Below are 6,000 nucleotides of genomic sequence, written 5' to 3' on the forward strand. Positions count from 1 at the left end.
GCCCCATCAAATCCACAGTATCCAAAAACACCTTTACTCTTGTAAGCTTTTTGCCTATTCTTTCTGGTTGCTCTGCTTTTCTTTTGAAAAGGTCTGTGGCTGAAATGCCTTATTCTGAGCTATCTTCATTAAAAGGTCCCCTTAAACAGTTTCAGAATTACTGACAAAGAAACAACTGTACGGCAACCCTTTTGAACCTCACAGTAAAGATAAAAAGAAAAATCCCTACAAAATCAATGGCTTATCCATGGAAGTAACATCTTCAACAAGCATTGAACATCTTGATCTAGTGGTAAAAAAAAAAATAAAAAAATAAAAAAAAAATAGAAATTGAGTAATTACATAAATATTTAATAACATATGGGCACCTTACTGGTTTTTATTTTATTTTCCTATGTACTGGTTTATAGCACATGGTCACCAAAGAGACAGGACTTTGTTTCATTGGGAGTAAACATGCCACCCAATAAAAACTTTTAACCATAAGTAAAGTTAAACGTCTGAATAATCCTACTAGCTGGTCAGACATTTGTGACTAGAATCTGCACAAGGCTAGAGTTTGTTACAACACAACTTTACACCTGTGAAAAGCTCTGTTATGAAAGAAGCATAACATTTTTAAAGTCCTTTTCATTCCTATGAAATCTTAGGCAATTCACTCTCTTATATAAAGAAAGTAATAAAGAAGTCATACTGAGATTAATAGCTTGAGAGTTTCCTATGGTCATTTAGATTCAGGCTGTCAAAATAGATAATAGTATAATTCTGTATTGAATTGTGTAGTATGGTTAAAACGTAACTGTTGAAAAGGCCTCGTTCTATATTACATTTTACAGGACTTCCTCAGCCTCATTCTATATTACATTTTACAGGACTTCGTCATTGTTGGTTGTAGTGGGTGAAGATACTGCCTGACCCTAGGAAGATATACGAGATGCCTTCAAAGAGCTGAGCCTCTGAGACATCGCAGGCAGAAGGAGAAGGAGGCCATGATCTTTAAACAGTTTGGTATCTTCCCAAATCTGAATGGCTATTGAGATTAGCAATAGCTTTTTTAACACAGACAGTCCTAAGGACCTCTCAGTGCTCTTCAACTGCATTACTTCCCTTTTCCCAGACTGGTTCCCAGTACAACACTATATTATACCATCTGTGGCTCCCCTCAGGGAGATACTGCAGCTTTTATCTACAAAGTTTGCTCAGAGGAACATATTCTCATGCCTGGACATGAGGCTTTTAGACTCACTTTTAACTAAGAAAAACTGTCTGGAGCAGGATAAGAAGCTTCTAACTGCCAGAGAGGCAGTTCCTTTTGGGACAGATACACCTGAGTTGTTCTCCAGGTGCCATAAGTGCCCTAGGAAGCGCTGCATGCTGGAGGAGGCAGAGTCATGCTGTGGCTCTGTGGGAGCAGACTTGGACTTAAAAGGCAGTGGATAATTCTGTTAATTAGCAGCTAATTAGCCAAGGACTTTGGCTAATTCCTGTGCAGGTATGCAGAAGTGGTCTAGAAGAAAGGAAAATATCTCTGTAGCCTCCTACCAAACTTCACACAGCCTGCCAGGCCTGGCATTTGCCAACTGACTGTTGGATGTGTGCAATCAAAAGCAGAAAATGGCCCCACCATGCGGCCTACCCATGGCTCACACACTGCAGACATCAACACTAACCTCTTAATTAATAGACTGCAGCCCACTGACGAGGAGGTCAAAGAGGGGCATTTTGGTGACCTCTGGCTGCCATTAAAGACTTGAACACAACTTCACAGTTGCTTGCAAGGGGGCCCAGGTGAACGATCCACATGACAGCCTTGCCCCTGTACCAGGTGAGGTTGAGGCACGGCCACTCAACTTCCAAGTTTTGTGGCTGCTGGCTTGGCACGCCTCTGCAGTCACAAGGGCTGATTTAACAAAACAACCATGTGACCACCTGATCCAAGGCCCCCTGAAGTCATTAAGAGCCTGGTCCTAGGATGTTGCTATGCCTAGTCCAAGTGGGACAGCAGCTGAGGCTAACACAAAAAATCCCTGTACTTCCCAGGAGCCTCCACCAACTCTCCTTCACCCCAACCATACGACAAAGAAGGCATACTCACGTGCCTTTCTGAAAAGATTTTCAGTGACAAAAAACAAAGCCAGGCCAGATCTTCAAGCCTCTTCAGCTGCAAGTTTAAAAAAAAAAAAAAAAAAAGTTTTCCTTTCTCTTCCTTTCAGCTCTCCACTCCTAACACAGATAATTTCAAATCAATCTTTAGTTCAACCAAGTCACATCACAAAATAATGCAAAGAAGATGAACATTATATGTGATTTCAGGGCCCAGAAAACATCACAGCAGGAAGAATTTATCTCTGACCTTCACGCCTAGAGCCTGCTGAAGAATATACAATAGTAGTAACTGGATATAAAAATATCATCAAGTAGAAAAAAAAAAAAAAAAAAAAGAGAGAGAGAGAGAGAAAATGAATAATCTAACAATGGTTTTCAGGGATTTTTTTTTACATGTTTTTCAAGACTAGGGTGACTATATTTGCTGGCCATAGCTTTGGTTTGGTTCAATAAGCTTAAGTTCTCACAAGAACCTCTCAGCAAAGAAAAGGGTTAAACATATACTTAATTAAGTGACTTCACGCGTTAGCAGTCATAGCATGTGTAGAAATCAGATGTATTTGAAATATTCATGATGAAATGCAAAACCACTATCACACTTTCACATTTCGGTCAAGCTTGAAAATGGGTTTGTTTCTGTGAAAAATGTCACTACGATACACGCTTTTCTTTTTCTTCCTTTCTTCTTTTTTCTCTTTTGATTGAAAAGTACTTTGCAGCTAGCTTACATGAATTCATATTAACATTCACTTCATGGGGTGAGATTCAATATTTCTTGTTTTCAGTGCACTGACAGCCATATTCTCAAACACTAAATAAAGTGAGGTTGGGGTGTGGGAGAGAGCTGACAAAGCTGGATGAATGAAAATTTAAAATATATATATTAAAAAAAAAAAAAAAGAATAAAACACTGCTAAGCGCTCTTTCAAACTTTAGCACCTTCCTTACAGAGAAAGGCAAGTCGCAAAGTGTTCTGAATTGGGTGGGGTTGTGTTAAAGATGAGGTTAAACTTTCAGCTGGCATTATTCAGCTCTGCTCATATGAATGACTAAAGAAATTGTATTAAAAGTGTCATAAAAACAGCAGAGTGAGTTCAGTTCTATTTGAGCAAATGTTAATTGAACACTTATCACCAATATACTTCCCAAATGCATTGCTTTTACCTATACAATAAACCACTGGCATTTTACGTCCAGAAGATATGCCAGCAGAGGACACTTCCTGATACCCTTTCACATAAGCTGATTTTATTGCCATTCAAAACAAACAATATTCTACACTCTGATGCCTATCAGAGCTGTGTGGAAAGACAAGTCCATTTTTTGCATAAACCACCAATTTTTGATCCAAAAAAAAATGTTAGTAAGTTTTAGTGAAACCCAAAAAGATTGCAGCTTTAAGATCAAAAAGTTTTAATGAAAACTCAGTTATTTCTTGACAGACACAGAACTTTACCCCAAACATACAAAGTGCATACTCAGAACCCCATTTCTGTTGACAAGCAGGCAGATGGCTTTAGGAATGTCTCTTAGAAGCCCGCTGCATGACCTCTTGTCACCAGTTCATAAATCCAGCAACTTTGTAGCCTACTTGCATCCTGAAGAGCCAAGGATGCAGATGAGGATATTTCCAGAGACTCTCCCACTCTCCCCCCACACATATTTCATTTCCCTGAAGAGGAGAGGCCAAGAAGGGAGGCCTTGGGAAGTGCATTTGCTACAAACCCTTCTACCAGGGTAAGGAAGAGGGTGAGGTCTTCCCAAAGCAACTTCAGAAAGCCTCTGTATCACAGGCACTGGTTCTTAGGGAAGACTTTAACCTCCTTGACCTCTCCTAAAAGGGACAAAACCAATCCAGCAGATTTTTGGAATAGCTTCCAGACAGAGATACACCTGAGTGTGACACAATGCTGTATCTGCTATTCACCAAGAAAAACTTGTTGGTACGTGAGAATCACTGACAGCATTTGCTGTAGCATTTGCTGTAGCCCATGAAGCTGCTAAGTTCAAGATCCTAAGCGCAGTGAGGACAAAGATCACCAGAGTGCAGACCCTGGGTTTCAAGTGGGCAGACATCAGCCTGTTTAGGGAACTGATTGGTGGGATACCACAAAAGGTAGCTCTGAAGGGTAAGATGTTCAGGCCAGCTGGCAGGTCTTTGAGGTCAGTTGTCCTTCAAGGTAAAGACAATCCATCCTGATGCTTAGGAAAATGGATGTACCAGGAGACCAGCTTGGCTAAACAGGGCTTAAAGGAGGAATTTAAAACATAACTAGGACAGGTAAGCATTGTCTTAGGAAACCCAAATACTGCTTGGAATTTGCATTTGCAAGGGATGTCAATGACAATAAGAGTTTCTATTGCTACTTTAACAGTAAAAGGTTGAAAGAAGATCATTTGGGACCACTGCTGAATGGAGGCAGGTGACTTAGTGGCAGACACATATAAGGCTGAGGTTATCACTGGAGGCATACCTCTGGCTTGTAGGACATCACACTGTAGGTCAAATTAGTTTAGTGCATTTTCCAATGTCCAAAAATCCACCAAATTTAAATTTTTGTCTCTCAGTCAAGTGTTGCAGCATAAATGAATGGCATACTCTCAAAGCAGGGAAGAAATATTTAATAATACCACCCTGGCAGAAGCAATACAATCACCACCCCCCTCCCCCCCAACACACACACACACACACACACACACCCCAAAAGGCAATATTAAATGACTGTACCTTTAACACAGTTCATCTGTGATCAGTGTAGCCCCGTAATGGGGTATTGCCACTGCTAGTATCAAGATCTCAAGGCCTTGGGACTGAGGCTGGTCACTCCTGCTCTGCCCGAACTTCCCTTGACCCACCCATAGCTTCGTTTCACTCAGTTCAGCTGTGCCAGCAGTTTCTCCAATTGATCAGGTGTCTATGGCTAATTTGTTTTACTTTTGTTTATTGTTGTGTGGTGCAACCATAGTTTCACAGAGATAGCAGTAAAAGGCAGTTATGCTGTAAAATGAAATATTTATGACTCTAGCACAGTAAAGTAGCACAGAGGAAAAAAGGCCACGTACAATGGAAGTGCAGATCAAGGATGTGGCATGCAGGAGGGCAGGCACAGGAAGATGAGAGGTGCAGCCCAGGCTCGGCACCGGAGACCCCACAGCTCTGAACAGCTCGGTCACAGTCAGTTAAAATAAAGGAGATCTTGAGCTGGACAAAACTGGTTTTAGCAGTAACAAAGAGAACAAAAAAAAAAATAATACCCAACATAACCTAAAGTGTATAGTAAATTCAGATGTAACCTGGAAGTGTAGACTAATGACAAGAGAGAAAGATGTAAAAGCTTGCTACCAAACATGTAAAATGTTTCTGGGCCAATCCTAGAGAGGAAGAAGAAACCGTCCACGTACAAAACATATTCCTCCTGGCAAAGGACTCCAGCTGCTGGCTGTTCTTGGTCACCCCCTACATGCATCTCCCCCCCCCCACCCTCCATGGATGGCAGAATGAAACCAGTCACCCTGGGATCCAGAGTAGTAGTGGAAGGGCAAGTACAGCAGAAAAAGAAAAAGGGAGAAAATTTAAGTGTGTATATAACAATTAACTGCATTATGATTCCTTCTGCTGCTGCTGCAATTCCTGGGCAACCTGATCTAGGTGGTCTTGACTGAGCAAGGGGTTGGACCAGATGACCTCCAGAGGTCCCTTCCATCCTCAGCCATGCTGTCATTCTGTGAATTAGATCTGAATTCGTAATGATCAGACTCTCAAGATTTTAATTAAACTACCAATAAATTATTGGCTTTACCTGTGCATAGGGTATGCTTTCTCCTTGCTCAAAAGAGGCTTTTAGTGTAACAATGTCTGGACTGAAATAGGAGAAAATGCCACACAACTGCAAA

General features: G+C 41.0%; 1 long non-coding RNA gene across 3 annotated transcripts in view; it reads right to left on the reverse strand.

Moving 5' to 3' along the window:
* LOC137862535 (uncharacterized) overlaps window positions 1–4,953 on the reverse strand; it is a 155,374-nt gene extending 150,421 nt beyond the window's left edge. For 2 of the 3 annotated variants that reach the window (XR_011100384.1, XR_011100382.1), the window contains exons 1-2: window positions 4,835–4,943; window positions 2,096–2,161 (exon numbers count right to left, since the gene is read on the reverse strand). This is a non-coding gene — a long non-coding RNA (uncharacterized lncRNA). Of the gene's footprint in view, window positions 1–2,095; window positions 2,162–4,834 lie in introns of all 3 variants that reach the window. The other variant, XR_011100383.1, reaches the window with a different exon arrangement.
* Between the last annotated feature and the right edge of the window lie 1,047 nt (window positions 4,954–6,000).

Source organism: Anas acuta, chromosome 1 (assembly GCF_963932015.1).
Source record: "Anas acuta chromosome 1, bAnaAcu1.1, whole genome shotgun sequence".
Classification (NCBI taxonomy): domain Eukaryota; kingdom Metazoa; phylum Chordata; class Aves; order Anseriformes; family Anatidae; genus Anas; species Anas acuta.